General features: G+C 43.7%; 1 long non-coding RNA gene across 1 annotated transcript; it reads left to right on the top strand.

Moving 5' to 3' along the window:
• Positions 1 to 529: 529 nt before the first annotated feature.
• On the top strand, positions 530 to 2,526 carry LOC122389903. The gene is made up of 2 exons (XR_006258044.1): positions 530 to 606; positions 1,581 to 2,526. It is a non-coding gene; the product is annotated as an uncharacterized LOC122389903 (long non-coding RNA).
• The last annotated feature ends 7,649 nt before the right edge of the window (positions 2,527 to 10,175 follow it).

Genomic DNA, 10,175 nt, shown 5'->3' with positions numbered 1-10,175 from the left:
TTCCACGTATGATTGAGCCATCATATCAAACTGTTTTCGTTCTTCAGTTACAAGCTTTCGCACAAATCTTGAATTTTTACGCATCATCTTGAACCATGCTCCAGTCTTTCCAACAAGGTACTATGTAACATCAAAGCAATTTTGATTTGTTACAACAGCTTCAGATCATGATAGGCTTGAGGTTTGTTACACCATTTGCCAGACAAATATCTACAAAATGTGTATCAATTCCCAAACGTAATTGATCATATCAGTATTTGCAGTTTCCGCAAAATGTTTCATAATACTATTCTATGTTTATATAAAGAAACTCAAATAATCCACAAATTGTTATTGAAACACTCCCACTTCAAGAGTTCACAGCAATAACAATACAAAGAAGCAAACAAACATTGCGCCAGATTTCGTATGAAACGCGCCATCGTCCTGAAGTTTCTACCACAGACGGTAGTTCAACCGCAACCGTAGTGCAAAAACCCCTGCCCACCTTACCCCACGGCGGAGCTCGGTTGCAATTTGTAAATACGCTTCGCGCCGGCGTCGTGGGTGTTTGGATGCAACGTAGTGCTCCCGGTTTTATTTTGTTTAAGCGACCTTTTCTGAAGTGTAAGTAACAATGGATCATATTTTAAGATACTTTGAAGTGTGTTTTTCAATTTCAGGCATGTGATCTTAACGTTTCTTACCGAAAACTCGTTTTAAGAGATGGTTTTAGGAACATGGCGCGGTAGCGACGTCAGCGGCGCGGGACGCCTTCTCACTCTTCTATTGTCTTTTTAAGCTATATTTTTTTGAAAATGATGTCTTAGGTGTAGTATTTCAGTGAAATATGATGTCCTTTAAAAGTTACGGTATAAATTAGTTACAAGAAGCCTAATGTTTTGTCTCACATGATAGAATTGTTGGGTGGACTCATGAAATGGGGGCAGTGCATGTCCAGTATTTTGCATAATTTGGATGTTTTAGCCTCTGCTTGTGTCTCTCTCACCCAATTGTTGCTACAACTTTAATTTGTAAGTGTAACAAAAGCAAGTTGCTGAATGGTGTAAGCCATATTTACATTATGCGTGATCTTCAAGAAAATTATATGTGTCTAATGTACGTCAGTCCAGGGAATGCTGGATAGTTAATTTTCAGGATTGTCCATGCCAAAGTTAATTTTAGAGGCCAGTTTTATCAACACAAATAGCTGCCTGCTGGAATTTTTTGCCTAAAGACTGCTTCACATATGGAGCGTTAACATGATGGGCACGTAAACGGATAGGGCTGTACCGTTCATGCTCTGTATGTGAAGTAACTTTTAGACCCAAAAAAATCCAGCAGCCACCTATTTTTCTGTTGGTACAACTGGCCTCAGATCTACTTTTTTGGCAGAATTTATATAACTGCATGAGATGACAGTTGTTGGCGCAACTGGTGGCGTTCAGTGGAAATTTAAGCGACATCAAGTATTTAATTTTTTATTGAATATATTCTAAAATTAATAGTTGCTGAACAAGTAGAATAATAACACATATAGTTTCCTGATTTATTGTCCACAAATGTCCTAATTATTGTGTTCTGTTGACTGTTTGCTGCAGGTCAACCAAGGATCAAACACTGGTCGTTGCGGGGATCGGCTTCAGAGGGTCAAGGATGGCGTCTTGAATCGCTGTTCAGTCGACAGGCAACTGTATGACAACGCCATCCCTGTCAACCAGAGCGTCGACCGAAGTAGGGCGGCGCTGCGCGGACCTGGCCGCACCCGACCAACCGGTGGAGTACCTGACTCGGGCTGGGCGGAGACTACCTACATCACGACCTTTTGAACTTTGATCTCGTGGCGAGAAACAATATGACGTAAGGAAGTGTGTATGTGGCTGGCGGGGCCGAGGGTGAAATGCGCCACGTGTTTATCCTGCCGGATGACGACAGCGTCACCAACCTGTCAAAGAACGAGCTGGTGCAGCGCGTGATGACTGCTATCTCGTCCCTAGAACCGGAGTAGAAAAACGTGCGCATAGCCCAAATGAAGCGAACCAAAACACAGACAGGACTGATAGCTTTTCGGTCGAGAATGTTCTGAAGATGCTGATCAGTAGACCAATTGGTGACCGTTTTCGGTGGTAATATGGGATCTTGTGGTGTTCCAAAGCGACCTGCTTTGGGTGTGGACATAAGTGGCTCAACCTGACAGGATTGATGTTTTAGGTAGCCGTGCTAATCATAAACCCTATAGTGTATCTGTACAAATTTTGTTTATATTTATTTCATGTATTTGGTTCGAGACCGAAAATCGCTCTCAGTAATTAGGCAACATCGAGACGTTGAGGTCATTCTCCAGACATTTATTTGTTTTTTCTTACCTGTCCACGGTATGTCTTACTGGTTAGGTCTCAGTTTCAAATATTATTATATGGATGTGAGCATCAACGACAGGGCTTTGTGATGGCAAATGTGTGGCAATTGCAGGGATCGTTGTGAAATGTGTTATGAATATCATCGTATTATTTGCGACTGCAAATACATCCGTGTATCATATTTTCATTCAAATTGTGCAATTTGTGCAACGGGCTGAGTGTATCGTTCGGCGAAATATCTCTTACTGTACTCCACAGAAATGGGACGGGATACAGATGCGTAGAAACACATTCATGAACACGTGAAAGACGATATGTTAACTTTTTTTTACTCAAAATCAATACTACAAAGCAGGGATGTGGAGTCGTGAAAATGTCAGACGGCTTCGGCTCCGGAGGAAAAAAATCGGCTCCAGCTCCGGCTCCGGCTCCGAGTAAAATGGTCGGGCTTCGGTTCCGGCTCCAACTCAGTACAACCCCTATACAAAGGTCAGCACGGCTCCCTTCACGCATTCCCTCGAAGGCTTGCAGCTTTGAGCAGGGAGCCAGGGTGAGTGCTGAAAATCCCTGGTCTACCGTGGGAATAAGGTCTAGAAAAAAATTACACGATCCTGTGCTGATAATATCTTCATGAATTTATTGAATTTGCATTATTTGCACACAAGAAACATTCCATAAATCAATTTGAAGAGTTAAACGCCTGCAGAAAGTCAGTTTGCAGAATCAATATATTGATAAACCAGCTGATTTCAGAATCAAAATAATGATTAGCCAGCTGTTTGCGGAATCAAAATATTGATTCTCGCCGGGATTAGCCGCCGTGATGAATCAATATCTTGATTATTTTCAAGAAGCTTTCCTAAACTAACCAAAGAGGTTAGGGCTATTGTTTCGTGCCTGGCGGGTAGCTTCAACGTTGTTCTTCATTTTGTGAAGAAACTATCTTGAAATTATAGCCGGTTGCTGAAGAATTGACGTTTCTGTGATGGTCTGCACGTATGCCCATATATGGTCAAAGAGAATCAATATTTTGATGCCTCCATATTTTGATTCCCACCGCCTAGTTTGCCCAACTGGTATGGAGCCCTAAAACGCAGCTCGAATTGAGCCCGAAAAGGAAGACGAACTGATGCCGCTTTCGGGGCTAATGTACTTTGAGCCCGAAAAGGGCGCCTAACTGATCCCGATTTTAAAATCATACAGATTTGAGCCCTGTTTTGGCACTCATATGAGCCCTTATTCAAAAATGTTCTCAAAGTGTTTTCTGAGTGCACCCCATTATCTGAGCCAGCAAATGACGGCGGCACCCTATCGCCATCTCCGCGGCTGCCTCCCCGGGGAGGAGGGGAGACTCCCGGAGCACCGCGTTCTGCCGCGCTCCCGCGCTCCAGGCCGGGAGGCCCCATGAAAGGCAAACATTCAATTACACTTGATTGGGGGGCGGCTGATTGTTGCCGCGACTCGGAGTGGAGGATAACGACCAGGAGCGGCGGAGGACGAGAAAGAGAGAGAGAGAGAGAGAGAGAGAGAGAGAGAGAGAGAGAGAGAGAGAGAGAGAGAGAGAGAGAGAGAGAGAGAGAGAGAGAGAGAGGGGGGGGACGGTGGTGACAGGGGTACCTACTCGACCGACACACAGCTGAACTCGGCACCACGGCTCCCTAGCTCCTCGTATGTGTAAATAAGACCAATATGTGTATGTAAGTACGACCAATGATATGGTCGTGTTGGCTCCACGACTTCCTAGTATGGTTCGGTAGGCATGTCATGGTACATACAGTAAGTATACTCATGGTAAGGTAAGTACATTCATAGGTGTACCTTCCCATATAGGTGAGTTGGCTTGACATTAAGAAGGAGGATAGTCGCAGGTGCATGGTGTTAAGGCGGAATCGTTATGCAAAGCAATGCAGAGGCTAGGCGCCTAGCCTACCTAAGCACATGCACGGAAGCATCAAGCAACAGGCACAGTAGTCAAAGTCAAAACTTAAAATATTCAGTTGCATATTTTTGGGCGGACAATGACGTCTTTATACACAATAAAGCTGGTGAATGCACGTCGACATGCATATCGCGGGGCATTCTAATGCTACCCAACCGGAAAGCTTCAGAATATTCAGACACCAAATCACGGGCTAACTGTACCTTATACTGACAACTTGGTTGCACCAAGACATATCACAACAATGCTAAAACACGACACATCACCTCAATAGCATGCTCGAGTCCCGTCGATCGCCGCAACGGTTCACCGCTTCCCGAAACTCGACACTACGAGCGGCCATAACACTGCCGCAACAAAACGCGCCGCTCGTTTGGCCGACCGTTAAAGGGACCCTCCCACCTTAACATTAGTTTTGAGTTGAGATAGCCAAGTTTGCGGCCAGGCTGAGAAACCACCATTTATCCTGGTCGCAACCCCCGCAGCTTTATGGTGTTCAAGAAATTTCTTCCCTTTACTTGCAGGGTGGGACCAGCGCGTATTTACAAATTGCAACCGAGCTCCGCCGTGGGGTAAGGTGGGCAGGGGTTTTCGCACTACGGCTGCGGTTGAACTACCGTCTGTGGTAGAAACTTCAGGATGATGGCGCGTTTCATACGAAATCTGGCGCAATGTTTATTTGCTTCTGAACTTGTATTGTGATTGCTGTGAACTCTTGAAGTGGGAGTGTTTCAATAACAATTTGTGGATTATTTGGGTCTCTTGATATAAAAATCGAATAATATTATGAAACATTGTGTGGAAACCGCAAATACTGATATAATCAATTGCTTAGTTTGGGAATTGATACACATTTTGTAGAGGTTTGTCTGGCAAATGGTGTAACAAACTTCAAGCCTATCATGATCTGAAGCTGTTGCAACAAATCAAAATTGCTTTGATGTTCCATAGTACCTTGTTGGAAAGACTGGAGCATGGTTCAAGATGATGTGTAAAAATTCAAGATTTGTGCAAAAGCTTATGACTGAAGAGCGAAAACAGTTCTATATGATTGCTCAATGAAACGTGGAAATGGACGACAAAAGTAGAGTTTCAACATTCCAGCATGTGAGAATAACTTCAGAACTTCATAGTTTTTGTAGAATTGCATTCTCCTTTTGTACAGTTCTAGGTTTTGTTAGGGTATTTCAATTTCAATGTGTCAGTTGAGATATAGGTACATTGCGGACAAAATTTAGAATCATTGCATGGTAGATAGGTACTTGTTCGGTAAAAAGGTATGTGATTAATGCCACGAGAAAGTTTTTTATGATTAAATATATGTTCATTGTTGTACCTACAAAAATGCAAGCTTACTAGCACCTAGTTATTGAATCAAATCGAAAGTACTTGCTATGAATGTAAATATGTACCTGCAAAGTATGTCAATAAATTTGTGTGATGTTGACCAGAAAGCTGTTGCTGTATCATCTGGGCATTTATGTTGCTTCTTTTATTAGGTGTTAAGCATAGTAATTACCTATGGGTGAACTTTGTGCCAATATCTTCAATTCACAGTGTATGTAGCATGTCTACAACCCTCACTGATCCTGCTATAGCTATAGCCATTTGGCTCCAGCAAGACCAAGGGCATGAACTTCACAATTGCACAACCTTTTTTATGCACCACTAGTTACTTTTTTTCCTTAAGGTGCACATGGCAGTGTACACAATAATGCGCAGAGGGCCTACACAAAAACAACATGACTAGTGTGCACTATGATGCACAGCATTGTACCCTGATTATTTGAAGATTCTAATCACTCAACAGTCAGGAGGTCATTTTTGAATGTCACATTTATTATACATCACTTGTCAAACAAGAGCATGATGACACACATTTTGACAAGCAATCATGGTAATATTCCAATAAGTTGGACACCTCCCTGGGCGTGATTTTCCAGGAAGGTACCTCTGCAGGTGTTGTGGTAGGTTAGGTTGAATTGGGGTTAGGTGAAGTAAGGCAGTCAGGATCAGGTCAGACCGTAAGACCTGGTCAAGTTGATTTTAATCTTTCATTCTAATTTGACATCGATGCCTATTACCTATGTTTTTGCTCCAGACTGAACTTCATTAGGCAATGAGTTCATTTTGTGTTGTTTTTTATCTGTCTTAGTTCATTTTGTGTTGTTTTTTATCTGTCTTGTTTTGTGTTTTTGTCCCTTATGTTTTGCCCCATAGGCAAGGGTGGAGCTTTTCCAGCGAAGGTGGTGCTGGTGGGGCAAAAAGCTGTCAAACCTGCAATGCTCGGTTGTTAAGTTAGATTATGTGCAACACTGAATCAATTCTTTTAATTACAGAACTAACATTTTGAATTACACAGACATTTCAAAGCTCCTCAATGCGAACAACATAGTCGTTTGCTAAGCAACGAAGTTCTACAAATAAGCAAAAGTTGGAGGGGCAGAACGCTTTTTTTCTGACAGCTTCGTAACATGTTACGAAGGCACTAAAACTACTTCAGTACAGGGTGTAACGAAATTATCCGGACATTTATTTTTTCGCCATATCTGTTTGCACAGTTTCCTAATCCTTTCTGATGTTAGAAGTGGGAATATTGGATGAATACGTGCCTCTGCTATCGGTTTTCAACTCAGCAGTGACCTGACCTTGTCATGTGACTGTTGCTCTGCGTAGGAGTCGATTCACAGACGGGTTCACATGGTAGTTTTCGTCCAAGGCAGTTGCGAGAAAGGGATACAATCTCTCCTTTCGTGGTAAAATTGCATGGCGGCATCCACGGCGTCATGAGCCAGAAGCTGGTCTGCCAGCAGCTGGACATCAGCAGCGGCCAATTGCACATCTGCCTGAGGTGTAATAATCTGGGACTTCGGTGGCAGACTCAGCCCAGTCGCGACCACAAAAGCCGCCCTTGGTCAAGTGGTGAGGAGAGTCATCAAGATAGCGGCAAGGAAACGGCACCAATCAATCCGCAAATTGACTCGAATTCTTACCAAGTCAGATAATAAGAGATCCCATATCATGGTTTACCGCTACCCGCCCTTTAACTTGGTTCTAGTGCCCTTCAAACTGAAAAAGACAACGAAACTGACGGGAAAATAACCAGTTCACCACCTTTCGCCTCACGCCAGATCGCGTCCACTGGTTGAAGAATGATAAGGGTGAGGTGGTCTGGTTGGATGGGTAGCCGTTCGAGCTGTATTATCCTTTGAACCGTCAAATCGGCCATGTATGGGCGGCCAGCCGCTCGAACTTGCTGGCCTTCGCCGCCGTCAAACATCCGGACAACATCCAGAACTGGAGCATGTTCAGCTGCCTAGCGATCCTCCAATAGAACATAGTGTCACAAAATACCGCCATCAACGTCAAGTATTACCGGAGAAACATACTGGCCAATGAATAGTCGGAGGCGTTCAACCAGACGGTATAGGAGGCCCTCCTATACCGTCTGGTTGAGCGCCTGAGGGCTCGGTTTCTGAACGCGCACTGATGCCTGATTCAAGCCACGCTGTCTTCATGCGGGACGGCGCGCTACTTAAAAGTCCCTAAAAGAACGGGAAGTGATGCCGATAGAACCTTCAATCATTCTGGGCTAACGCTTATGACTTGGAAAAAGTCGCGATCCCAATTCAATCGAAAACCTGTGGGCTCTTGTTCAGTATGTATGTAGGGGAAGGTGGGGTAAGACGGCCCAGCGGGGCAAGACGGACCACCAGCCCTCCCGGCTGAACCGCTGCTGGTATCTACTGCTTTAAGCACTCACTGTGTTTGTTTTCCTTCGTAACAATGGCCACCTTGAGCTCATGCTGCTAGGATGCATAGCTTTTGAGTTATTGAGAAAAATGTTGTTTTTCGTCAAACCGATCTAATATAAGAGGTCTACGGGTAATTCAATTACGGCGCCTTTTTTGCATGATTAGTTTCTATTTTGCACTTAACTGTGAAGAACAAAGTTATAAATTTAGTTATAGTCACACTTTAGGAAAGGCAAGGTTTTGCAATGTTGGGCTATTTGACATATACGTCATGATAATGACATAATTTAGATTTGGGGCGAGACGGACCACTGTGGTCCATCTTACCCTGTGGTGGTCCATTGTACCCTGCATATGGAAAGTTCTTTTCCAAAACATTGACACAAGTTTAAGTAAGCTAATTTTTCAGGAAGGAGTCTTTGTTGCATGTGAGCCATGCATGCAAGTGCTCAGTTAGCATGCATTCATGCCAAACGACAATCAACACACATGTTCCCAGCTTTTAGCTGCACTTCCATCACACATGAGTAAAGAATAAAGGCTCATTTTGTTATTTTACCATTCTGGTTACTTTTTCTTACAAGAGTACAGAGCAAAAGTGTAACACACATGAACGGATAGCAGGCACTGCTGGGTGGTCCGTCTTACCCCACGTTTTTTCTTGTCTGAGTTTTTGACATGTCCCTCTTTAAGAGCACCCACCACCTAGATGTCTTTAATTTGAAATTTAGTCTTTACACATATCAACAGAGGAAGGATTGAGTATTCCGAAGAATATAAATAATATGAATTACGAGAGCAGTGTTGCAAGATATGCGGCCTCAAACCTTAGCTGGTCCGTCTTACCCCACCTTCCCCTATGTATGTATGTATTGACACCAAAAGCCTTCCACATATGGCGTGGCGATTACGGCTTAGGTGACTGAAGAGACGCCCGCCACAAGCACCGCCCAACCGCTGCCACAGGTTTAGACGGCGTTGGTCCGCATCAAAGCCAGTGTGCTGGAGAATACATTGGCTGAAATGCTCCAAAACATTCGCCACTGTGTTTTTATGAAAGGTGGCTACATGCTCAGTCAAAATAAAAAGTACCAGAATGTTTTGCTTTTTAATTACAGCGGGAAGAAAGATGTCCGGATAATTTCGTTACACCCTCTGTAATGTTCAAATGGTTGCTAAATTCGAAATCAGCTCCAAAAACTAGCCTAGAAACATGTTAAACTCGAAAAAGTGAACCGAGGTCATCAAAGGTCATTGAGCTGACCTGACCTTCATGTGACACCCACCCTAATGCATGGGACCAGCATCATATCACATATTTCAACGCTTGAAACCACGTAAAGACTGCAAACGCGCGGCTTATGCGAGCCGACATACGCCGAATCGCGATTCGGGCCAAACATGGCCTCGAGAAATAGGTCACAGGTCAAAGGTCATTTGGGTCAGGGTCATGAAATTTTCAGGGCAGGAGTAAAATTGATAAAATCGGGGGTATTGAAAGTTTCGTCGCGATCGGACGGTTTTTACGCGAGTTACTCACGAAAAACCGATGGGGTCCGCTCAACGCCTCCCCCTATACGGGCGAGGGAAAAGCGCAACCAAAAAGACAAAAATATGCACATGCGATAACCTATACTGCGAAAAAAGGTGCATCATTTTTTAACGTCGCCGACAAATTGCAATTACCCCAAGCTCAGGCAGATGTATGGTAGAAAATACCCCAACTGAAATACACTACGGCGGAAATAAAATACCCTACGGCGGAGCTCGGTTGCAATTTGTAAATACGCGGGACCAGCGTGGTCCCTATCTCTTAACCATTACGGGAATCTGATGACGTCATCAGGCTTTCGAACGTCCGTTAAATGTTTGACTAAAACGTTTTGTAGCACGCGGTGGTATATGCTGCTTTGCGCGCAACAAATGCCGCACTTTCAAATAAAGTCGCTAGGAACAGCGGAGATCCCAAAAAGTAAACAAAAGTAAAAGTCTAATATCTTGAAAACTGGTGAATATTTTTCGATGAAATTTGGTAGATATTCGTTTTTGCTCTTTCTGAACCGAGCGACATCACTTTCATGCCAATTCATTAACTTTTTTGAAGGTGGGAGGGTCCCTTTAATTGGCGCCGAGCAGCTGCAG

This window comes from Amphibalanus amphitrite, unplaced genomic scaffold, assembly GCF_019059575.1.
Source record: "Amphibalanus amphitrite isolate SeventyFive unplaced genomic scaffold, NRLGWU_Aamphi_draft 000376F_arrow, whole genome shotgun sequence".
Taxonomy (NCBI): domain Eukaryota; kingdom Metazoa; phylum Arthropoda; class Thecostraca; order Balanomorpha; family Balanidae; genus Amphibalanus; species Amphibalanus amphitrite.
Note: the sequence above shows the minus strand (reverse complement) of the source record. Positions and strands in the feature narration are given on the sequence as shown.